Source organism: Microcaecilia unicolor, chromosome 8 (genome assembly GCF_901765095.1).
Source record: "Microcaecilia unicolor chromosome 8, aMicUni1.1, whole genome shotgun sequence".
Lineage (NCBI taxonomy): Eukaryota > Metazoa > Chordata > Amphibia > Gymnophiona > Siphonopidae > Microcaecilia > Microcaecilia unicolor.
This window is the reverse complement of record NC_044038.1, coordinates 205,234,698-205,260,304: the sequence shown is the minus strand read 5'-3', so window position 1 is coordinate 205,260,304 and position 25,607 is coordinate 205,234,698.

Sequence of the window (25,607 nt, the reverse complement as noted above, 5' to 3'; positions counted from 1 at the left end):
AGAGTTTACTCTGTACTTCCATCATGTGAACATGATCTCTACAGAGCTGCCAAGTTACCCATTCCAGGAGGGAGACTGTTTGGCCGGTCCTGGATTTCTGTCAACCTCATCCTGGTGCATTATGCGACCTGCAGCACTGATTTCAATGAATAGAATCATGGATACAAATACTACACTGCTTTGGGATGTAAGTTTAAAACCAGGACCAGCCAAAAAGTCTCCCTCTTGGAATGGGTAACTTGGCAGCGCTCTCTCTATTGTGATAAAGTCACCTCCAAGATAGTTGGGTTAAGGCAGCTTCAGTCTGAACTACGAGTCCCAGAAGGCATTGCAGGCAAGGAGCCAGGGGGTGAGATGGAAAACCCGGACTGGACTCCTAGCTGCAATAAGGAAGGACATGGGTGTAAGCTAACAGGAGGTGTAGATTGGCTGCCACTAGGGGGAAAGAGAGATAGGAAACCCTGTGTGCAGGAGCTCCTCATTAGGCTCCTGCTCAACTCAGCTGGTATGGGTGTATAGAGAAGCTAATGAGTGGGAAATGATTGGTGGTGGTAGCTGAAGCCAGAGATTGATTAGGCAGGTGGGAAGGAGTCCCAGCAGTGGAGGTCAGTTCAGGAGAGAGAAGCAGAAGGAGAGAAGGAGTTGCAGGCTGAAAACCCTTGGGCAAGGAGGTCCCTAAAGTACTGGCAGTTACAGGCTGAGAATCCTTGGGCAGGGAGGTCCCTAAAGTACTGAAGCAGGCTGAGATTCCTTGGGTGAGAGGAAGTCCCAAAAGTATTGAATTCACTGTGAAGCTGATGCAGGGGAAAACCCTTGGGTAGAAGGAGTCCCTAAAATATTGAACTCTCCTGAAGGTAAAGAGGATAGAAAGTAGAAAATGCTGCAATTGAATTGCTGTTTGTTGTGCATTGGATAAAGAGCCCAGACTGGAGCCTGTAAGCCTGTATTGAATCCTGGTATGTGCTATGCTGCTGTTGGAACTGTGTACTAGAAACCTGCATGGAATAAAAGTCCTTAAGATTGAAGTTACTGGTGGACATCTATTTCTTCATTGTGCCGGGAGCCTGTGGCTGGAGGAGATTGTTCTATCCTTGGCTGCACAAGAGAGGTACCTGGTTACACTATGCCTTTTCCTCATGAGTCTAGCAAAAATGCATGGATGATTTCCATCATTTTATAAAACTTGATTGCTTTACAGAGGAAGATGCTGCTGCCACCAAACAGTTCTTGGAATGATACACTTCCGAAGGTCTCACAGAAAATGAAAGCCTCACAGAAAATGGCATGCCAATGCTGAAAGAGTGCTAGAAGCGTTTGTTGATAGAAGAGTAGGGTCACATGACTGATCCGGTGATAATCGAAAACATTACTGGTGCAAATCATGATTTGGACAAAACCGAAGAAGATGAGGATTAGGAACCCGAGCCGCCACCTAAGGTCACAGAGGCACTTGCACGTTTACAAATAGGGATTAAATTTCTTGAAACAGCAAAGATACTGTAGTTTCTTTTTCAGTTTCACAATTAAAACACTTGATTGAAGTAATCAAAAATATGCAAAGAGAAACAATAAAACAATCAGCCCTCAATAAATATGGTGCGCATTATGTTTTCTCTTTTTAATTTTATTCTATAGTACTGTATAAGTTGAATGCAAAAAATTGGGTTGATATTTCTAATGTGATCCGCTTATCTGCGATGTGATTCTTTGGACCCCAAGAACCGCATTATAACAGGCTTGAGCTGTAGCAGACAGCTTCAACCTGCTTAGATCAAAAATCAATAATGAAACAACAAGTAGTCAAGAAACCCAATGATATATCACTCTTGGCAGAATGGCTATGAAGGACCTAGACAAGATCTTCACATGCAGAGATGTAGCTCTTCATTCAGAGATTTGATTTGTCTAAGTCATAGTATTTTCAACAGTATATGGATGTGAAAGTTGGATAGTGAAGAAGTGGGACAGGAAGAAAATCAATGCCTTTGAATCATGGTTCTGGAGAAGAATAGTATGTATACTGTGGACTTCCTGAAGAACACATCAATTGGTATTGGAGGAGGTCACATGTAAGCTTTCCTTGGAAGATCAAATGACAACACTTTGATTTTCATACTTTGGACACCATGCAAAGTGAAAGATATTAGAGAAAGATATTATACTTGACAAGGTTGCAGGTCTACACAATGTGACGGATTGATACAGCAAGAACAACTATCTACTGAAGATCAAATAGAGGGTTGCCATGAGTTGACATTGACTTAACAGTGCTTAAGAACAACAGAACCAATTTAAGCACAGAGTAAAACAAATTAAATCTGTACGATTTGGAGCAGGTTGAAGTTGACACAGTAACACAGTGAAACAGACATATATTTGAACCTATAGTAGCACTGCCCAAGAGGTTCACCTCTTCCTGATGGTAATATCCCCTTCTTGCAATGGGCAGCATGAAGAACTATACATTACAACTTTCTTAATACAAATAAAAGCACTGTTGAAAAACCTGCCAGTCTAATTCACCATGCCTGTTAAACAGCACATCGGAGATTGCTGGGAAAACAATTGTTTCTTTCCTGGCAAATGAGCATGGCAGAAACTGAAGGAATCATATACTGAGGTACAAAAATACATATCATAGATGATTAATGCTTAATGCAAGCCCATCTGCAGATATTTCTTAGGCATGTGTTCACACATAGTTGATAAAATATTCACGAGACAGTGTGTCTTCAGAAACCAAAGAATGCAAATTTAGGGCCAGATGTACAAAGCTTTTTCTTGTAGAGATAAAATCTGAAAAACTTTTTATATACTCATCCCTTAATTTCCATACTTACGTAATTTATCCAGAAATGCACCTTTATGGAACTTACCTGGTAGAAAGTTTTATTCTGTGGCTTGGCCTCATTCATAGTCTCTACAGGGTGGCCTGTTGGTTTGGATTTTGCTCATTCATGTTTCAGTGGTACCTCAAGGCTCAAATCCTTACTCAAAGCCCACCTCTTCAATGTCGCCTTCGGCACCTAACCATTATACCTCTATTCAGGAAATCTAGACTGCCCAATTTGATTGACTGCACATTTTGTCCATTAGATTGTAAGCTCCTTTCAGCAGGGACTGTCCTTCTTTGTTAAACTGTATAGCGCTGCGTAACCCTAGTAGCGCTTTAGAAGTGTTAAGTAGTAGTAGTAGTAAGGCGAGTTACCTTCAGATACCCTAGGTATTTCCCTGTCAGGCTCACAATCACATTTTGTAACTGAGGCAATAGGGAGTTAAGGGGTCCTTCTACAAAGGCACGCCAAAAAGTGGCTTGCGGTAGAGTAGGCACTGGTTTTGAGCGCGCGCAGAATCATTTTTCAGCACTCCTGTAAAAAAGGTCTTTTTTAAACATTTTTGCCGAAAATGGACTTGCGGCAAAATCAAAATTGCTGCGCATCCATTTTGGGTCTCTGACCATACCGCCAGCCATAGACCTAGCGGTAAAGAATTTGGGCGGTAAGGACCTACGCGCATCAGATGCCACTTGGCATGCATCCACTACATGCGTCTGAAAATAAATTTTTCAGATGCGCGTAGCGGACACGCACCAAAAATGAAATTACCGCAAGAGCCACATGGTAGTTGGGTGGTAAGTCCATTTTGGTGCGTGTTGGGCGCATGTAGGCGCTTACGCATTTTAGTAAAAAGGGCCCTTAGATGCCAGGGCTCATGCTCTAACCACTAGGTTACTGCTCCATGCCATACATCATATGCTGATCCTATTGGAAAGTTTCCACTTTTTGAAACAACAAAAACCTTGGTATGCAACAGCATAATTGACCCAACTGGGCCCTTATAGATTGATACAATCAATGTTACTGGATTTTACACTCTTGAAATCTCAGTGAAGCTATTCACTTAAGAAAAGATCTATTTTTCTTCTTTCTTTCATTTATCTCAGTCACTCTTTGAAAATACCTTTGTGTAACAGGAGGACAAATTACTTTTTTCCTCACAGATTTCCTTTGTCTGCCTGCTGAAGATTCTCACAGCAATTAAAAAGAAATGGCCCAACTTTGGCCTCTTGTGTCCCACCATATTTGGATAATTCTTTTGTTGTTCCAATGAAAGGTGACACAACTTACAAAGGCTCTCATTCATGAATAATTTGTTTTCTCCGTGAGCACAAAATGTGGTTAAGTCCTTTCTGAAAAAGGCCCAAACAATCCAGCTTTCTCCAGGACACATGAGAGCTTGTAAAGGGTATACGTGGTGTTCACCTTAAAGCGGAGCTGGCTATGGGAAGCTGCAGTCAATACAAAATAATATATATCAATTATTTTTTGTCTTACATACAGGTATAAACTGATCCTCAGAGAGCTGTAGAATTTGTATTCATATAACCCTCTCAAGCTTGTTCTGGGGGAATCCCCAGCCTTTCAGGTTTTCAGGATATCTACAATGAGTGCATATCCTGAAAACCGATTTGTATACACTATCAAGGAGGCAGTGCATGCAAATCAATCTCAAGAATGTTCATTGTGGATATCTTGAAAACCTGAATGGCTGGGGTTCCCTCAGGACAGGTTTGGGAATCACTGATATAACCTGACATAGGCCTGCTATTAAAACTAATACAATTTGCCCATGGTGCTGAGCAGGAAAGGGAATACAAGGACTCAGTCTTTTCATATCCATTTATTCTAATCCCTGGCCCCACCCCTACTAATGCTGTAAATACTAATGCTTTATAGAAGATGTGCTACCATTTTCATGACTCTGTTGCACATTGAGGGTAATTTTATATCAGGGTGCCTAGGATAAGTGGTTAAAAGCAAATATCTATTTCAGGCCTATTCTATAAAGAAAATTAGATATCTTTTCTTCTTTATAGAATACCACTGCAAGTGGCAGAAAATGTGCTTACATTTAAGGAATAATCACTTACACCAGCCCTATAGCTAGTGCAAGCATGTTTCACCCATCCTCTGCCTAATCTCTGCCCATGTGCATGCCCACCTGCAAAGTATGCCACCATCGCATCATGGCGCCTACTTTTCCACTAGGCAGTATTCAATAAGAAACCATTTATAAGTGTTCCTGCCACCTAAAACTACTCCTGATGGTTTAGCAAGCAGTCTTCACCGGTTATAATTTTCAGGTTTATATGCTGAAAATGAACTGAATCAAAATTAAAGATTTATACTTTTATATTTACAATGAATATTGATTTGACTATTTTAAGTTTGATTGGTATTGTGTTATACGTTCTGCATAACTCTGACAGTATTCTAATACCCCTGCATCTTTCTGCCTTTCTCTTCCAGCACGATCTTGCCCTCCCAAAGTAAGAGGCGGCTTCCTATTAATGAATGCAATATAGTCAAAAATGCAATTGTACAGATACTAAATATGAACATATGTTTAAACAAAGGAAATAATCCAACGATAGCTTTACTGAGCTTGTGAATGAAGAATATCTAATGTCAATTATTTTTGTCATGTGATATTTTTACATTTCAGGTTAAATGATATTTGTCACACTTGAGAAGAAGTAATTATTAATAATTTTCATTTCATTAGGAACTCTAGAATAAAATGTCAACAACCTTAAAAACACAGCGGTGGTGTACAAATTAATTTTGATTTTCCAAAGTGTAATTATTTTTTCGTAAGTACCAGACCATGTAATCACTTTGGGTGTCATTACCTCTGCAATCAATTCTACTTACCCATATTTATCCTTTTTCAGACATGATTCCTAAGGTCACCTGTTGGAAATGTCGCTGTTTTAATGACATTCTCTAGCACTCTCTTGGGAATACACAGCAAGAACATAGAAAGTCTGCATGAAGAAATTAATGGACTGAGCCACTGCGAAATCAGAAAATCGAACTCTACGAAGAGAAACTGGCTATTTGTCATTGTAGAATTTATTAAAGTTGATTTTCTATGCCAAGTAAACTAAATACAAATGAGCCCTTTTACTCAGCTGGGTTAAGCACTGCGGCAGTGGTTCCCAAACCTGGTCCTGGAGGCACCCCAGCCAGTCAGATTTTCAGGTATATCCACAATGAATATTCATGAGAGAGATTTGCATTTAGTGGAGGAAGTGCATGCAAATCTCTCTCATGAATATTCATTGTGGGTATCCTGAAAACCTGACTGGCTGGGGTGCCTCCAGGACCAGGTTTGGGAACCAATGCAAAAAGGTGTGCTTACCACAGCTAAAAATGCCTTACTGCAGGGCGTGCTCAGGCATTCTGTGGTAGTTTTGGGATCAGCATGTGCTACCCATATGCTAAAAAATAAAATTTATTTTTTAGCGCTGGGGGTGGGGGTAGAGAGTCAGCATGTTCTATGCTAGGGCACTGTTTATTAAGCAGTGTTATAGGCATGTTAATGTTTTTAACATGCGTTAACCATGTATGTGCCTACAATATCCCTATAGGCACCTACATGGTTAGTGCATGCTAAAAACACTAACGTACCTTAGCAAACAGGGCCCTTAATCAGCGCAGCTACATTGAGGCATGCTGATTAGCATGTGGTTAGCATGTGAGCTCTTACAACCTACAAAGTAGGTGGCGGTAGGAGTTCACATGCTAATGGCCACATGTTAATTGGAAAAGAAAATCTTGGCCATTAATGCTGGAAATGGAAAAATTGGCCATTTTACCCCTGCAGTATAAATGGCCTTAGTGCGCAGGAACGACCTTTAAGGATGTGCTAAGCATGTAAAATTAACATGTATGATGACATGATAAGGCCACGTTTTACCACAGTTTGGTAAACGTGCCCCAAAGGGGGTAATTCTATATAAGGTGCATCTGATACACATAAATGCAGGATAGAAACGTCTACATTTATTTTATTTATTTCCATACATTGGATATATTACAAATTGAACCTATGCGGGCAATTAAGCGGTTTACAACAATAAAAACAAAATTCTTCCCATTCTGAAACTGTAGATGAGGGAAGAGGAAAAAAAAAAGAATGAAGGAGAGGACAATTAAGCCACAGGAAAAGCAGAAGAGAAGAGGAAGGTTTTCAAAAGTGTTTTGAAAAACTGAAGAGGCAAATCAATTCTAAGATAAGAGGGGAGATTGTTCTATAACCTGGGGCATAAATAACTGAAAGAAGTATCACAAGAAAGAGACACCTAACACTGGACAATCAAATATCAGCAGTAACATCAAAATGCTTTAGAACATTATAGAATCTGAGAAGAGTAAGAGACTATTTCTCTAGACAATCTTTCCGGATACTGGTCCAATCAACGATATATCGCAACTAGACTACTGCAATGTAGCATACGTAGGGCACAGGGAAAACATACTAAAATCGCTGCAAACAGTCCAAAACATGGCAGCAAGACTGATTTTCAAGAAATCAAAATATAAAAGAGCAACCCCACTGCTTGAAACAATACATTGGCTACCAGTCAAGGCAAGAATATTTTTCAAAGCAAGCACCTTAATCTTCAAGATACTATTTGGAATGGCACTAGAATATGTGCTTACTCTGATTGAACTATCCTCAAGAAATGCGAGCCCAGAAAACAGAAACTACCTACTGCTACATCTACCCAACTGCAAAAACACCATCTACAAAACTATCTGCACAGCAGGATTTAGCTACCTGGGTTCCAAATGGTGAAACTCGATACGAGAAAACCATAAGAAGCACCACAAATCTCCCCCAATTCAGAAAAGAAATGAAAACCTACCTCTTCCAAAAATTCTACAGCTAATCACAAAGATATCATTGCCTTCCTTTCAAATCTACCTCTTCAAAAACTATATGAATAAATATCACCAAAAATCTACAGTTGAACACAAAAGTTACCACTACCTTTCCCACTGCAAATCTATCTCTTCAAAAACTCTATGAATAACCACACCAACTATAGATGCCTTCTCCACCTTGCACAACATTATTGTAACTCCACCAAAATGTAAATTGTAAGCCACTTTGAACCAAAACTAGTTTTTAGATAATAGAGGGACACAAGAATGCATAAATAAATAAATAAAGAGCAGTGGGTGAGGGAATACAAAGCAGGTTATCTGAAGAGGATTGAAGGGAGCATGAGGGGGTATAGGAAAAAGAAGTTTGTACAGGTAAGCAGGAGCAGTAGGGTTATGGTCCTTAAAAGCAAGCATAAGAAGTTTGTACGTAATATGATAGGAAACTGGAAGCATCGCTTACGCACGTGCACTTGCCCAAGTGCTATTCTATAAGTTCACACGTGAGTGGCTTAGTGCACAATTTGAAAGAGGGTGTACACGTGTGTGGAGCATGTGGCAGTGTCACCCATCAATGTGAGATGTGTCAGACCTTTTGTCACAGTGGACAATTTTTGTAAGATCGTTCAATCGGTGGTCTGTCCTGGGGCCCCTTTTTTGAAGTCTTTATACTGGCTTCCTACAAAGTTTCAAATTCAGTTTAAAATTTGATTGTTATTTTTTAAAATATTGAATTGTATTTTCTTGACACTCAGTGCCACTCTGAGATGTTATCAACCTTTACGCTCTCTGAGATCCTCTCAACAACAGTTACTTGAAGTTCCATCTTTCTTGCAGGTTCACCTTGAAGAATATAGATCGTCCATATTCTCTGTTAAAGGCCCTAAATTATGGAATGCTTTGCCCATTGAACTTCACTCTCTGCAGAATATTCCCCAGTTTAAGAGAGATCTAAGGTCCCATTTGTTTATTCAAGCTTATGGGTCACTAGATGAATGATGCTGTTATATTTTATAGTAGTACCTGATTTTGTATGTTATGTATGTTATGTTCAAGTTTGTAGAAATTGTAGTAGTGTATAATTCTGTATCATTGTTATATTTTTGGGATTATTTTATTTTGTACGTAATTTTGTTCCCTGTATAGATTGTCTCAGATACAACATGTTAGAAATAAAGTTTTATTATGATTATTATTATTAGTAGTATTAATATTATCAGATGCATGTGTTGATTGATGAATCTTCGTGTGCCCTCCTGTGCCTGCCATAGACATGGCCTAAGCGGCCACACCTTCTCTTTGATGGACCAATGCAGGTTTGCACTAGTATTTGGTAATGACATCAGGGTGCCCTGATGCCATTATAGAGTGGGCGCTCCCGCAATACATTGGAGCACCAAAAGGACAGTGCCAATTTATAGAATTGCCATCATGGAGACCTATTTTCTAAGCTGGGTTACCTGTTTAACTTAATTTAGGCATTTATAATCTGCTTAACCATCTAGTTCAAGGCAGAGAACAATCACAGTAGAAAATATTTTCTATTTTTTACCGTGTGGTGCTTACCTGTGAAAGTGCTAGCAAGGTGCCTAAACACTGTTCTATAATGATGCATGTGAGTGTCATAGGGTGTAAATGCAAGAGAGCATGCATATGGTGCATCATGGATGGACAATGAGTGTGCCTGCCATTTGTACATGTAATTTACAGAATATTGTACGTTATACATGCCTCTACCACATTTGCACGACCACAGTTAAGCCACGCCTATGGCTGATGTAATTGCAGGCATATAAATGTAAGGTGTGCCAATTATGGGTTACACTAGTATTCTATAATGGGAGAATGTTCAACTACTTTATTAAAAGAATATTAATGTATGTTCTTAATTTCCTCTGATCTGTTAATTTGTACCATATGTTTTTTGTTGTTTTTGTTTTATGGTATGTTTTGTTTATGTTACCTTGGAAAATTTTCAGTAAAGATATTGAATTTAAAAAAAATCAGGAAGTAAATAAAATTGATCAGCATGCAGCACCAAAGCTCCAAACTTCTGTATACCATAAGAACGTAAGAATACCCATACTGGGTCAGACCAAGGTCCATCTAGCCCAGTATCCTGATTTCAGCAGTGACCAATTCAGGTCACAAGTACCTGACAGAATCCCAAACAGTAGCAAGCACATAAGCGCCGCCATACTGGGAAAAGACCAAGGGTCCATCAAGCCCAGCATCTTGTCTCCGACAGCGGCCAATCCAGGCTTCAAGAACCCGGCAAACCCCCCCCCCCCCAAAAAAAAAAAAATATATATATTTATATATTTAATAATGTTCAATGGACTTTTCCTTCAGGAATCTGTCTAAACCCCCCCCCCCCCCCCTTAAACTCCATAAGGCCAATTGCTGTCACTACATTCTCCGGCAACGAGCTCCAGAGTCCAACTACATGCTGAGTAAAGAAAAACTTTCTCCTATTTGTTTAAAATCTACCATATTCTAGCTTCATCTTGTGTCCCCTGGTTCTATTATTGTTTGAAAGTGTAAACAAACACTTCGCATCTGTCCGCTCTTCTCCGCTCATTATCTTGTAGACCTCTATCATATCACCCCTCAGCCTCCTCTTCTCCAAGCTGAAGAGCCCTAACCGTCTTAGCCTTTCCTCAAAGAGAAGTCGTTCCATCCCTTTTATCATTTTCGTCGCCCTTCTCTGCACCTTCTCCAATTCCTGCTACTGATCCGAGGGGCAAGCAGTGGCTTTCCCCATGTCTGTCTCAATAGCAGACTGTGAACTTTTCCTCCACGAACTTGCCCAAACCTTTTTTTAAACATTAACCGCTGATACCACATCTTCTGGCAACGTGTTCCAGAGCTTAACTATTCATTGCATGAAAAAATATTTCCTCTTGTTTGTTTGAAAAGCATTTCCATGTAAATTCCTTGAGTGTCCCCTAGTTTTTGTACTTTTTGAAACAATAAAAAATTGATTTATGTTTATCTAGTCTACATCACTGTGAGGCATATTTTCAAAGCACTTTGGGAGGCTAAGTTCCATAGGTTTCTATGGAACTTTGGGAGGCTAAGTGCTTTGAAAATGAGCCTCTAAGTATTTTGTAGACATCTATTATATCCCCCCTCAGCCGTCTCTTTTCCAAGCTGAAGAGCCCTAACCTCTTAAGCCTTTCCTCATATGAGAGGAGTTCCATCCCCTTAATCATTTTGGTCATCCTTCTTTGAACCTTTTCCAATTCTGCTATATCATTTTTTTAACATACGGCAACCAAAATTGCACACAGTTTTCAAGGTGTGGTCGCACCATGGGTGCAGATAACCCATTCATTACACACCAATCTGAGATAACCTGGCTGACGTCTGAATGGGAACTCTATTCTGTATGTTACCAGCCACTTGCTTGCTTGCTCTATCACAGTCATATCTGCCCCAATCAACCAATACTGCAATTATCCAGCAGTATTTCATGGGTGCATACCCTTTTTGCCAGACTAGAAAATGAAATTGAAGAAAGCAAATTCTCAAAGCAGCATGTGGAAAGTTAAATAGGGTTTTTAAAACTCTTTAAATGCTCTTTATGTATGCATGGCTTGTTCTGTTATGTTGGAGTTTGCTAAACTGTTTGATTTTTTTTTCCCCATGATTTGCCAAGTGTATAATTACTTCACTGGGCAGCAGTTTGTGACTCTTTTTTTTTGAGAAAGAAGGTAGGGAAAATAGTCATTAATGACTTTAAAATACAATTTTCAAGTGTGTTTACGGCTGCTGTTTACATCCGTGCCTCACTCAGCTCTTACATGACTATTTCCTGATACCTGATTTGTCTGTACAGACAAGGTCATTCAGATTTTAAAAATATGTTCTACCCCTCTTCCATCAGAGAGCCATCAGCTACCTGGGGATACTGGGATAAGCACAAACCCAGGATCTCAAAGCAAATTATTTTCTGACTTTCCCTTTCCTCGCATATTAAAATAAGAAGTGGTGCTTCTGATACTTAATCAGTTAAGGACTATCATTAGCGCAGGTTGGATTTGCATGCATTCCAATTCATTTCAAATATTTCTGGGGGAGGAGAGGAGGACGGCTCAAGCTCAGATACTTAAACTGAATGAGATTGTACTGGAGTACTACTAGAGTGTAAATTCCTTCTTAAAATCTTCATGATAACCCATGAAGATGAGAGAGACTACAAAACAAGAATATCGGAGTTGGTGCAACTTTGTAAGATTATTATGAATGTTTCAACATCTTTTGGAGGCGACTTGGGTTGCCTGCAGATGATTATCGTAATTGCAAGAAAATACGCTGTCATCGACTGGAGTTTACAAAGTAATGCTGTATGAACATTTTTATTGGATATTTCTGGTGACATATACTAGAGAAGGAGGAGCCTTGGATTATTTCAATCATTTTCTGTATGAACAATCTGTAGTTTTGATTTTCATCAGAGGGCTTCATAAGTAATTATGTTTATCATACTAGCTGGTGTGCAAAACTGTGGATAGAGGGATTGTATTATTCAATATAATTTTTGATTTTAGGTGTGTATGAGAGGAGTGCATGGTTAAAACTGTGAAAAGATTTTTTTCTTATAAATTAAAGTTTTTGAATAAAAAGGGGGTACTGCCTTTTAGGCTTTGAAGTGACGGTGCACTATGGCAGTTTCATTACTGAGCTCTGTGAATGACTTCTCCCACACATGAGGATATACGCCTGCTGTCCTTGAAGAACACCTGCTACAGATAAGTAACTTAGTTTTGCCTGATATTTGGCAGTGAGAGTCAGGTCCTTCCATATGGAGATGCTGACATTAGTGATAGTTGTGGCTGGCTTGGTACAGAGAGTTCCTATGACCCCCAATGTGTCTACCACACCTGATCATTCTCTACCATAACCTCACTATGTATTTGTTCATACTGGTTTTGGCGATCTCCTCTACTGTACTAAGTAAGCCACATTGAGCCTGCAAATAAGTGGGAAAATAAGTACATAAGTACATAAGTAATGCCATACTGGGAAAAGACCAAGGGTCCATCGAGCCCAGCATCTTGTCCACGACAGCGGCCAATCCAGGCCAAGGGCACCTGGCAAGCTTCCCAAACGTACAAACATTCTATACATGTTATTCCTGGAATTTTGGATTTTTCCAAGTCCGTTTAGTAGCGGTTTATGGACTTGTCCTTTAGGAAACCGTCCAACCCCTTTTAAAACTCTGCTAAGCTAACTGCCTTCACCACATTTTCCGGCAATGAATTCCAGAGTTTAATTACACATTGGGTGAAGAAAAATTTTCTCTGATTTGTTTTAAATTTACTACACTGTAGTTTAATCGCATGCCCCCTAGTCCTAGTATTTTCGGAAAGCGTGAACAGACGCTTCACATCCACCTGTTCCACTCCACTCATTATTTTATATACCTCTATCATGTCTCCCCTCAGCCGTCTCTTCTCCAAGCTGAATAGCCCTAGCCTCCTTAGTCTTTCATCATAGGGAAGTCGTCCCATCCCCGCTATCATTTTAGTCGCCCTTCGCTGCACCTTTTCCAATTCTACTATATCTTTCTTGAGATGCGGCGACCAGAATTGAACACAATACTCAAGGTGCGGTCGCACCATGGAGCGATACAACGGCATTATAACATCCTCACACCTGTTTTCCATACCTTTCCTAATAATACCCAACATTCTATTCGCTTTCCTAGCTGCAGCAGCACACTGAGCAGAAGGTTTCAGTGTGCTATCGACGACGACACCCAGATCCCTTTCTTGGTCCGTAACTCCTAACGTGGAACCTTGCATGACGTAGCTATAATTCGGGTTCTTTTTTCCCACATGCATCACCTTGCACTTGCTCACATTAAACGTCATCTGCCATTTAGCCGCCCAGTCTCCCAGTCTCGTAAGGTCCTCTTGTAATTTTTCACAATCCTGTCGCGATTTAACGACTTTGAATAACTTTGTGTCATCAGCAAATTTATCTCGCTAGTTACTCCCATCTCTAAATCATTTATAAATATATTAAAAAGCAGCGGTCCTAGCACAGACCCCTAAGGAACCCCACTAACTACCCTTCTCCATTGTGAATACTGCCCATTTAACCCCACTCTCTGTTTCCTATCCTTTAACCAGTTGCAACAAATAAATAAACAGTAGCCATAGTTACTATTTTATACTACTACTTCTTTGTTACAACCTACTCCACACTAGTTTCCCTGCTGATTAATATTCCCTTACGTTCCCCTCCCTGCTTAGATTTCCGCTGTTAGTCAATGCACCCTTGTTTTTATCTTTTTCGCTTATCTGTATCTTCATAATTTGTAATTCCTCCTATTTTTCTGTAAGCCACATTGTGCCTGCATGTGTGGGAAAATGTGGGATATAAATGAACCATAAATAAATATATTAAGTGCAACTAGGAGAGATTTACTCAGTTGATGTTAATACAATGAATATGCATGAGATAACATTGCATGCAACAAAAGTTTCAAGAAACCCTATTGGTCCTAGAGAAAGAAGAAGAATCTTCTGGAAAGGTTATGTTCTGCAGCATTTTAAAAATGTTTTATTTGTTAATTTAGTGGCCCTTTTACTAAGCTGTGTTATGCACTAGCATACGCTTAATGGCCTAATGGACGCACTAAAGCATACGCTTAGTTGATATCTGAGTGTCTCCATTTACACAAATGAAAATATGGCGTAAATCCTGGCGTGTATATTTAGGCACACGGGGCCATATTCTATAACTATGCGCATAAATTTTGAAACACCCACAAAACGTCCGTTTCCCTGCATATATAACCACACCCTGTGTTTCCTGCGTGCATTAGAACTAAGGCGCACTGCATTGCAGAATGCACTTAGGGGCCCTCTTACAAAGGCGCGGGAGGGCTAACGCGTGGGTAGTGCAAACCCAATCAGCACCACCACAGGGGTAGCACATACACCCGGTGGTAATTCTGATTTTGTCATGCACCAAATCCCACAGTAGAAAATAATTTTATATTTTCTACCTTGGGGGCGTTCCCAGTGGTCACCGGCAGCCTGCCCACATTGGTGCGCACTGCATGGTTACCACCAGGGGCATAGCTACGTGGGGCCATGGGGGCCTGGGCCCCTGTAGATTTGCCCCTGGACCCCCTCCTGCCGCCAACAACCTGCTGTCACCTACCTTTGCTGGCGGGGAACCCCAACCCCCACCAGCTGAGGCCCTATTCTTCCCAATCCCGTGAAGGCTTCGTTCTGTTTCTGACGTCCTGCACGTACAACATTAATTGATTTGATTTGCTTACTTTATTTATTTTTTGTCTATTAGATTGTAAGCTCTTCGAGCAGGGACTGTCTTTCTTCTATGTTTGTGCAGCGCTGCGTACGCCTTGTAGCGCTATAGAAATGCTAAAAAGTAGTAGTAGTAGTAGTACAACTTGCAGGACGTCAGACTAGAACGAAGCCTTGCGCAGGATTGGGAAGAAGAGGACCTTTGCTGGCGGGGGTTGGGGTTCCCCACCAGCAAAGGTAGGCAACAGCGACGGCGGGTTGTTGGCGGCAGGAGGGGGTTGAGAGGGTCGTTGGTGGCAGGGGGTTTCGGCAATGGCAGGGGGGGGTCAAAGTTGGTGGCAGGGGGGGTTGGCAATGGCAGGGGGGGTCAAAGGTGGTTGTGGGGGGGGGGGTTGTCAATGCCGGAGGGGTTGGCGGCACCAGGGGGGTGCTAAAATGTGCCCCCTCACCTCGGGCTCTGGACCCCCCTCCCACCGAAGTCTGGCTATGCCCCTGGTTACCGCAGGGGTAGCATGTGAGCCCCTACCGCTAGATCAACGGGTGGCGGTAAAGGCTCAGGCCATAGGTAGGTGCATACTAGTTTTAATAATAGAGCAGGCTCATTTCCCGGACATTTCAAAATTACCTTTTTCCCAGCTATGGTAAAATATGGCCCAGTGCACGCCTAAAAGACATACCCACACAAGCACAGGCCACTTTTACCGTGACTTTGTAAAAAGACCCCTAAGCAAGTTGTGCGCATAAATTCTAATTATTGTCAATTAGTCCTCATTATTGCTTGTTAAGAGCTGTTATCAATGCTGGTTAGCTTGTTAAGCCAATTAAGTTATATGTGTTGTTATAGAATACGCTTGGATTTCGGCATGGATCTCTAGGCATGCTATATAGAATTCGAGGGATAAGGACATGCTAAGACCATTTTTTACTGTAGTTTAGTAAAAGGACCCCTTATTTATTAATTATTGGTATTAACCCATAGAGGGTATCCTGAGAATGTACCATCTTATCTTACTACAATGGTGAATATGTTGAGATCAGTTTCTGTTCATAGATCGGTAAATCCATTACTCTCATGAGCTCACTGGGAGCCTGTCACGCAAGTGTATTTTTTGGCTAGTGCTTGCAGTATAAAAAAAAAAAATCTCCCTTGCATAATTTGGAAAGAATGAAAAAATTCAAGACCTAATTGAAATCCTATTATTTTGTTCCTGCATTTGGAGTGCAGCACCTGGGGATTAGACTGGTTTTCAGTAAATGTACCTGCAGTTTTAATTATAAGATTTTAGATGGTAATTATAATTGTCTCTGGAGTGGGTGTTTTAGATACTTTCCTATCATGTTGATGGAATTCTTATCTAATGTAATACAATGATTTTATTATATTGTAAACCTCTGTGATCTGAATAAGGCAAATGATATTGTAAATTTTAATAAACCATAAACCATTTATTTTATGTACTTTCTCTCTCCTAAGAAGCTGCAACATGGTTTACAGTATACGTCTACCATACAGAATGCAAGTCCATAACATTCCTCAGTCTCAGCCCATCATCCACCATATATGGCCAAAAAAAGTAATGTCTTACGTTGTTTTGCTGGTTCTTTCATAAATGTCACCACTAGTTATGTGCACAGGGAAAAAAAATTGGTTCCTTTTTGGGCTTTTTTCCTGATTTTTGGACATGGGTTTCCTTTGTTTCTATCTATTTTGTTAATTTAAAAAAATTAACACATGGAAATTGATTTCCACATGTTAATTCATAGATTAGCACATAGAAAATCAATGCTGCTTGGACGTATTTAGAGCACTCTTACTAAGCCGCAGTAAGACTACTGTGCGGGTAGCGTACGTGCAAAATTGACCCTACTGCTGGGTTGCTCGGGCGTCCAGCAGTAATTCTGAAATTGGCATGCAGTTTCCCGCGGTAGAAAATGATTTTCTATTTTCTACCACAGGGGGCATTCCTGGTGGAAATTGGCAGCGCAGCCACATTGCCGCACACTGCCTGATTACAACACGAGTAGTGGGTGAACCATTTCTGCCTTGTAAATGGGTGGTAAGGGTTCAGGCAGTAAATAGCCACATGCTACTTTTTGTTTAATGTTTTTATTGAGAAGAATAACACAACATACATGTATATTAGCGCAAGGCCATTTATTGCCTTTTTACCCGTCACAGTAAAAAGTAGCTCAGAACATGCCAATTTCACGTGCCCACAGTAGCACAGGCCACTGTTTACTGTAGCTTAGTAAAAGGGCCCCTTAGCAACTTCACCCCTAGTGGTACTACTGAGAAACAACCTCTAGGAGTTGACTGGCACCAGAAGCAACTGAGGATTACTTTCTGTCTAGCCAGTAGGCACTATGGACCCCCTCCCCCCACCAGGTACAATAAGATTGGGGTAGGATGTGGGGATCTCGCCTACCAGACTGTCCTTATTGACCTATAAGTGCATTCTCTCTGCAGCTCCTCAGTACCTCTCCACTCTCATCTCTCCCTACATTCCTCCCCGGGAACTCCGTTCACTGGGTAAACCTCTCTTATCTGCACCCTTCTCCTCCACTGCTAACTCCAGACTCCGTTCCTTTTATCTTGCTGCACCATCTGCCTGGAATAGACTTCCTGAGCCGGTACGTCAAGCTCCATCTCTGGCCGTCTTCAAATCTAAGCTAAAAGCCCACCTTTTTGATGCTGCTTTTAACTCCTAACCCTTATTCACTTGTTCAGAACCCTCATTTTATCATCTTCACTTTAATATTCCCTTATCTCTTGTTTGTCCTGTTTGTCTGTCCTAATTAGATTGTTAGCTCTGTTGAGCAGGGACTGTCTCTTCATGTTCAAGTGTACAGCGCTGCGTACGTCTAGTAGCGCTATAGAAATGATAAGTAGTAGTAGTAGTAGTAGTGTTAGTATTTGATGGCATGGGAGGGTCATGGAATCGGAATTCTGGTACTTTAGATGACTCCTTTAAGAGTATCCCTAGGAATGTTTGGGATATGAGTTAGGTTCCAACACTCTGGGAAGGAAAGATGACATCAGTTCAATGCTGATTCGGCTTGTGAGATTAAATACAAACTGCATTATTCAACTTGCATAATAATAAAGTGCTTTGCATGTATTTGCCTGTTTTACATCTCATTACTATTTAGCTTGTGTTGCTCATCCAAACTGTGTTATTTTGCTATAATTGTGCTTATTCCCTTAACAAGCATTAGTAATTATTCCTCTTAAATAGCCCCATATTATCCATATATTTTCTGAAAATAACAGATGGGGAGATATCCGTTGCCCCCCCCCCCCCCCCCCCCCCACCGGTGGCTGGCACACAACTCCTATTGAATATTAGCCTAATAGCATTCATGTTTATACCATATATGCATAAGTAAAAAATGGTCTTAGCATGTCCTTATCCCTCGGATAAAACACAGTTCCTACCTGCAAATGCATGTACAGCAATGGTCCTGCACTGGAATAGGTGTAAGGTGTCTAGCCAGTAGGCTTTTAAGAAGGCATGTGGAGGGGCATTTTCGAAGGGGCATCCAAATCAGAATTAGGACTTTCTCCTCATAAGGTCCAATAAAAACCATCCATCTCACAGACATTTTTGAACAGGCAATATGTCAGGGTTTCCTGTTCAAAAACATGTGAGAACGTCCAAAATGAACAGCCAATTTACAAACTGAAATGTCCAAATTATGAACAGCAGAAATCTAAGGATAAGGATGTCACACAGACATTCTTAAAGAGCCAAGGGGCAGCCTAGTGGTCGTTGCAGTGTACTGTAAACCAGGGCACCCAGGTTTATATCCTCCTATAACTCTTTTATTTTAAATGCTGAGTCCTCCAGCAACCAGGTGCTTTGTGTGGAGGCGTGGCCTAATGGTTAGTGCAATGGGTTTTGAGTCTGACAACCTGGATTCAATTCCCTCTGCAGCTCCTTGGGCAAATTACTTAACCCTCTATTGCTCCAGGTGCCCTTTAGGGACAGAGAAAGTACATGCATATAAGTGTACAGCACTGTTTACATCTAGTAGTTATATAGAAATAGTTAGTAGTAGTACTTGACTGTACACTACCTTAACAGCCTTCAGGTTTGCAGGTGTCATACATATTTAGGTACAAATGGATCTTTTTTTTGAGACATCCATGTGCTTTGAAAATGAGCATCATTGCCTTCATAAAATATATCTACATATGCACCCATGTACCTTTCCTGCCTAGACACCATGTGTTAAAAATATCTTCCTTATGGGTAAGTCATGTCTGTCCATCTGTCTATGTGGGATCCTGGTTCGGTTCCTCAACCAAAGCATTTGGCAGCTCAAGCTTTAGTGATGCCACTGCTAATTAAGAAGAGTCTGCAGTGGAGGTAACTGAGGAGGGGTTAAAATGCCAAATCAATACCTGACACACCCAGTGGAAGTGGCATGGAGGGGCATAATCGAACATCGCTGGCGAAATAGGTCGCCGGCGATCTATTTTGGCGGCGGCGCAACATCTGGCCAGAACCGTATTTTCGAAAAAATGGCCGGCCATCTTTTTTTTCGATAATACGGTTTAGCCCGGCCAAATGCCAGAGTTCACTGGGTTTGAGATGGCCGGTTTTGTTTTTCAGCAATAATGGGAAAAAACTGCCGGCCATCTCAAACCCGGCGAAATCCAAGGCATTTGGTCAATGGAGGAGCCAGCATTTGTAGTGCACTGGTCCCCCTGACATGCCAGGACACCAACCGGGCACCCTAGGGGGCACTTCTAAAAATGTTTAAAAAATACACAAATAGCTCCCAGGTGCATAGCTCCCTTCCCTTGGGTGCTGAGCCCCCCAAATCCCCCCCCAAGCCACTCCCCACAACTCTACACCATTACCATAGCCCTTATGGGTGAAGGGGGGCACCTACATGTGGGTACAGTGGGTTTTGGGGGGGGGGGGGTTGGAGGGCTCAACACTTAGCATCACAAGTGTAACAGGTAGGGGGGGTGGACCTGGGTCTTCCTGCCTGAAGTGCACTGCACCCATTAAAATCTGTTCCAGGGACTTGCATACTGCTGTCAGGGAGCTATATGACATTTGAGGCTGGCAAAAAAGTGTTTTATTTTAATTTTTTTTAGTGTGGGAGGGGGTTGGTGACCACTGGGGGAGTAAGGGGAGGTCATCCCCCATTCCCTCCGGTGGTCATCTGGTCAATTGGGGCACCTTTTTGAGGCTTGACCGTGAAAATTAAAGGACCAAGTAAACCCGGCAAAATACTGATGAACGCCGCTTTTCTTTTTTCCATTTTCCGCAAAAGCCGGCCATCTGGTAGCCCCGCCCATGCCCGCCCATGTCCCGCCTTCGCTTCGCCGCCAACACACCCCCCTTGATCTTTCGCCAGCGCGGCAACGGGAAAGTGGCAATGGTGTCAAAAACGCCGCTTTCGATTATAAGGATTTCGCCACTTTTGCGAGATCGCCGGCCATCTCCCGATTTATGTCGGAAGATCGCCGGCGATCACTTTCGAAAATAAGCTTGATAGTCTTAACTAGTATATTTTATGGAAGACTATCAAACTGTTCTATTTATGTCTAGTTAACGCTCAATGTAAGATGTCAAAGGTAGATGATTGACACAATGATTTTAGCCTTCAGTTGCTGCTGAAACTAAACCTCTGGCTGCGGAACATTTTTTGAACTCTACCACCCCTGGATCCTTCAATAGCAATGACATTTTTGGGTTTTTAATTACACATTATTCAGTGCATGTGAAGTTTTTGATCCTCCATGCAATTGTTATATTAAACTTTGAAAACGTTTTGATTGAACGCTGGATTACACATAATTGGTTAAAACTAAATAGCAATAAGACTACTTTTTTATGGCTGGGCTCTACAGATACTGGTACTAATACTTTTCCCTTTGTATCTTGTTCAAACATTTTAAGAGTTGAGATATATAGCCTGTTGACATTCTCCAAGCATGGTCCAGAAATCCTTCAGGAAGTTGCGAGTAATCCATATTTTTAACCAAGTGCATTTAGATTACTGGTCCAAGCTTTATTATTATCTAGGCTGGACTACTGTAACGTTGTGTACATTTGTTGTACCAAAACTTTGATCAAAGATATCAGTTAGTCCAGAATACAGCTGTTCGGTTAATATTTTCAGCAAGTAGGTTCGAATCAGCTTCATTATGGTTCCCTATATATGCAAGGTTTAAATTTAAGCTTTGTGCATTAACATTTAAGATTATATATGATGAGGATCCTTTTTTACCTCACGGACTGGTTTACTCTATTATGTATGAAGGCTGGAGCCAAAACTCAGAACTTAATGTTACTAGCTTTTCCTTCTATCAGACGGATTACTAAAGAAGGATGTTTGATCTTCTCTTTATTATCAAGTTGTTTCTATATCAGACCTTAACAAATTACTATGTTTTTAGAAAGGCTCTCAAGACATTTTTGTTCACAGAAACAGTATGAGACGATTGTTAAATATGCTAATGTTTGTCAATTTGTAGCGGGATATGTACTGAATTTCTGCTATTTCTTTACATTGTGATCCGCAGTGAACCATTTGTGGTATTTGCGGAATATAACCAGTGCATAACATAATATAACATAACCTACAAGCATTCTGGTGTTTTCCAGGATCAATATGGCTACAATGCTTTATAGATCTTTAGAATCTAACAAATACATAATTTAGAATGCAGAGGAGTATTGCCATAATATAAGAAGTTTGTTAACTTTGTTTAAAGGTATGCTCTGATAACTTTTCCTTCATGTGTGTGAGGGCTTCAGCTTGACAGAGAATGTTTCTGAAATCAGATTGAATGTTAAATTGAGTAGTCTGTGCTGTGTGTGTTTGAATGTTTAATTTACTGGTAAATTGCTTAGTCTTTTAATGAAATATCAAAAAGCTAGAAGTATAAACTCTCTCCAATATATATTGATATATTGATATATATTGTTGAGGACATGTATAAGCCAATAAAATACATTCATATGTAAAGGATCTCACTTTTATTCTTTATACAGTACGTAAATGATCTCACTTTTATTCTGTATATCCAGCTACGAGATGTATTTTATGTTACTTTATTTAGATTTAGCTCACTTCTTTTTCAGTAGTAGCTCAAAGTGAGTCAGTCTGTCCTGCCCACTTTCTATTAGATGCCATTCTTTTGACACCTTTCTGAGTAATCGCTCTCTGTAGAGTTGATCCCAGACCAAAGGAAAGTGGTAAATCAGCATCTTTCCACTCTGTGAAGTCAGGAAAATCAGCGTCTATAGATTGTCTAAACTTTTGATAAACTAGCACCCTTTCTCTGCAGTCAGTATAGTACAATACAATAATAAAACAAAAATTTATAATCTGCTACATGCCATTACTAGATCTGTGCGGATTACAATAATTAAAAGGAAACAGGCAACCCTACGAAGTAACATCATAATTAAACAAGCAGTAAAAACTACTAAATAGATATATCACACATATAACTATAAATATAATCCAAACAAATGAGTTTTTTTTGCAGTTTACAAAAATGTAAATAATTATGAGTTAATCTTAACTTCACTGGCAATGAATTCCAACATTGAGCCAGATGCTGACAGTATTAACACAACTTTCAATGTATCTCAAACATATGACTAAACCACACACTCATTACTCTCTCCTTGTTTTCCTTTCAGGGTGTTGTAGATGCCAATTCATTTTGAAGTCTTACATGATCTTCTGCATTTTTATTTCTAGCCTCTGTATTTTCTTCTCATCTGCATTTTATTTTTATTCCTACTACTACTAATAATTTCTATAGCGCTACTAGATGTATGCAGCACTGTGCACATTATATGCAGGTACTTTCGCTGTCCATAGAGGGCTCACAATCTAAGTTGATGTACCTGGGTCAATGGAGGGTTAAGAGACTTACCCAGGGTCACAAGGAGCTACAGTGGGAATCAACCTCAAGTTGCCAGGATCAAAGCCCACAGCACTAACTATTAAACTACTCTTCCATTCCATTCCTAAGCATGGTACCACCTGTGGAAGAACCAGCAGGACATAGTTCATGAATCAATTACTAAACTCTAGAGACACCCATATATTGCTATGGGCGTCTCTAGCTTTTAGCATGAGCTAATTTTAAAGCGTGCTAAAAATGCTAGCACCTGTAGCACGGCTTAGTAATCAGGGCCCTTAGAGTGTTAGATCACTCTCTGTCCAGCTAGTATTCTTACTTTAGAGTTGGACATCTAGAAGTAATTCTTTATAGATTGTCTAAAGTTATGAGCCAGGATGATGACTCTAAGCATGAATTCTGGTATAAATCCACATTTGTGTGCCTAACTTTAGGCATGAAAGTGTAAAGAGAAAGGGTGGGAGGTTGACCACGGATACCAAAGACTGGAGAGATGAACACTGTGTTCATCTCTCCAGTCTTTGGTATCCGTGGTCAACCTCCCACCCTTTCTCTTTACACTTTTCTATTTTCTCCTGGGGCATTTGAGTTCTCCGCTTAGGCGGATTCTCCTGGACACATAACTTTAGGCATGAGCACATATGCTAGTTTAATGGCTGACATAACTGCTTGTATTCTGTAACACATGCACAACTGCCTTACATGCCCGTCCAGGTCCACACCCCGCCCTTGAAGTTGCGCACTCTGAAATTTGAACATACAACTTACAGAATACGAACTAAGAGCAGTGTAAATTAATACCAATTATACACAATAATTGGTTTTTAAGGCCAATTAGCAGCTAATTAATGCATTAAGGGGATCCTTTTACTCCTGTTCAGAAGGAATGGATCCTCAGAAGCTTAGCCGAGATTGGGTGGCAGAGCCGGTGGGGGGAGGCGGGGCTGGTGGTTGGGAGGCGGAGCTAGTGCTGGGCAGACTTCTATGGTCTGTGCCCTGAAAATGGCAGATACAAATCAAGGTAAGGTATACACAAAAAGTAGCACATATGAGTTTATCTTGTTGGGCAGACTGGATGGACCGTGCAGGTCTTTTTCTGTCGTCAACTAATATGTTACTATCCTGCTTTCCTACTTCCTGCTGATTTCGAAGGAGAAGGTCGGCCATCTTCCGACACAAATCGGGAGATGGACGGCCTTCTCCTATGGCCGGCTAAATCGGTATAATCGAAAGCCAATTTTGGCCGGCTTCAACTGCTTTCCATGGCAGGGCCGGTCAAGGTTCAAGGGGGTATGTCGGCAGTGTACCGAAGGCGGGAAGGGAGCGTGGTAAAGAGATGGCCGGCCTTGGCCGATAATGGAAAAAAGAAGGCCGGCCCTGACAAGCATTTGGCCGACTTTACTTGGTCCCTTTTTGTTCACGACCAAGCCTTGAAAAGGTGCCCGAACTGACCAGATGACCACCGGACGGAATCGGGGATCACCTCCCCTTACTCCCCCAGTGGTCACCAACCCCCTCCCACCCAAAAAAAACCCATTTTTTGCCAGCCTTTATGCCAGCCTCAAATGTCATATCCAGCTCCATCACAGCACTATGCAGGTCCCTGGAGCAGTTTTTAGTGGGTACTGCAGTGCACTTCAGGCAGGTGGACCCAGGCCCATCCCCCCTACCTGTTACACTTGTGGTAGTAAATGGGAGTCCTCCAAAACCCACCCAAAACCCACTGTACCCACATCTAGGTGCCCCCTGTTACCCTTTAAGGGCTATGGTAGTGGTGTACAGTTGTGGGGAGTGGGTTTTGGGGGCTCAGCACCCAAGGTAAGGGAGCTATGCACCTGGGAGCAATTTGTGAAGTCCACTGCAGTGCCCCCTAGGGTGCCCGGTTGGTGTCCTGGCATGTGAGGGGGTCCAGTGCACTACAAATGCTGGATCCTCCCACGACCAAATGGCTTGGATTTGGCCGGTTTTAAGATGGCTGCCATTAGTTTCCATTATCGGTGAAAACCAATGTCGGCTATCTCTAAGGGCGGGCCAAATGTTGAGATTTGTCCGGCGCCAACCGTATTATTGAAACGAAAGATGGCCGCCCATCTTGTTTCGATAATACGGTCAGGTACGCCGCTTTACGGGGCCATCATTAGAGATGGTGCGCCCTTATAGATGGGCGTCCCCGCTCGATTATGGCCCTCTTTGTTATGTTATGTTACTAAGCTGCACTAAGAAATGAGCTTAATGCGACCATACCCCTATATAGACCTTTCCCATGCATTAAGGCCATTTCTACTGTGGCCATCAAAAAGGGCTTTCTTCAATTTGTTTCATTAACGGCCATGTGCTAATGTTAGCATTAGAACATGGCTATTTAACAAAATTACTATGGGAGCACTTACTGCCCCCTATTTAGGTGGCATTAAGGGCTCCAGAGTTATGGATGTGCTAACTGGTAATGTGTACACACTAGCTAATTAGTACATCCACACTCGTTCTCTGCGTCTGACAGGTCCCCACAAAAAAAAAAAATAGTAGATGAAGGCAGATAAAGACCTATATGGTATATCCAGTCTGCCCCACAAGATAAACTCATTGTATGTGAAACTTTATATGTATACCTATCCTTGATTTATCCTTACCATTTTCAGAGCACAGACTGTAGATGTCTACCCAGCACTGGCTTTGCTTCCCAATTAC